The following is a 1,075-nucleotide window of genomic DNA, read 5'->3' as shown; positions in this document are numbered from 1 at the left end:
AAGGGCAATGCCAAAGAATGTTCAAACTCCTGTATAATTCTGCTTATTTCACATGCTAGTAAGGTTATGCTCAAGATCCTTCAAGCTAGGCTTCAGCAGTATTTGAACTGAGAATTCCAGATGTGCAAGGTGTATTCAGAAAAGGCAGAGAAACCAGATATGAAATTGCCAACATTCGTTGGATCATAGAGAAAGTAAGGAATTCTAGAAAAACATCTGCTTCATTGACTATGCTAAAGCCTTTAACTGTGTGGATGACAACAAACTGGAAAATTCTTGAAGAGATGGGAATACCAAGACCACCTTACCTGTCTCCTGAGAAACCAGGTCAAGAAGCAACAATAAGAACTGTACATGGAACAATGTACGTGTTTGAAGGGGTGTGGCTGCTGAGGAGCTGCCTTCTGAACCCTCACAAGTACTTGTAGCTCTTCTGAAAAAAAAAAAAAAAAAAAAGGAAGCGCCTAAACATACTGATTTCACAAAGAGGGAAAGTATGAGCCAAAAGATGTTTTACAAGCTAGAGGTGGGGATGGAATGGGAGGGCTTTTGGGTGGTGTTGGGCTGCACCCCGCAGGCCTATAATCCCTAAATGTACCCAGCTTCAAGACCAAAGAAACAGCCCGGAGTGCATGATGGAGACATCGTGGTTTAATGGATGGGGTAGCCTACCTGCTTGAAGCAAGGTCCTGGGGGAACACCGCACCGTGTGGGGTGATGGGAGGCAGGGAATGGTGGCAGGCTTCACTCCTCAGGAGACGGGGAGGGTGCCCATTAAAGCCAAAATTGACATCAGGTGGGCTCATTAGTTACCAGGGAAACCAGTAGGGGGGTCCTCTCCTCATAACCCTTTTGATAAGAATAATCACCAGCTGGGGTCTGGGGAAAGTACTAGGAAGGTGAGTCGTGTGAGTAGGGTGCAGGTGCAACAGGCACTGCTCGGGCAGGGCAGGGACAGACAGCAAGACAACAGGCATCTTGGGGGGGCCTGACCATACCTTCCTCCCCAACACACCCCGTATGACCTAGACAATCTTGGCCAGCCCCTCTTCTGTGATATTGCTGGGGTCAGGTT

The sequence above is a fragment of the Bison bison genome, unplaced genomic scaffold, assembly GCF_000754665.1.
Source record: "Bison bison bison isolate TAMUID 2011002044 unplaced genomic scaffold, Bison_UMD1.0 scf7180017863748, whole genome shotgun sequence".
Taxonomy (NCBI): domain Eukaryota; kingdom Metazoa; phylum Chordata; class Mammalia; order Artiodactyla; family Bovidae; genus Bison; species Bison bison.
This window is presented reverse-complemented; position numbering follows the sequence as displayed.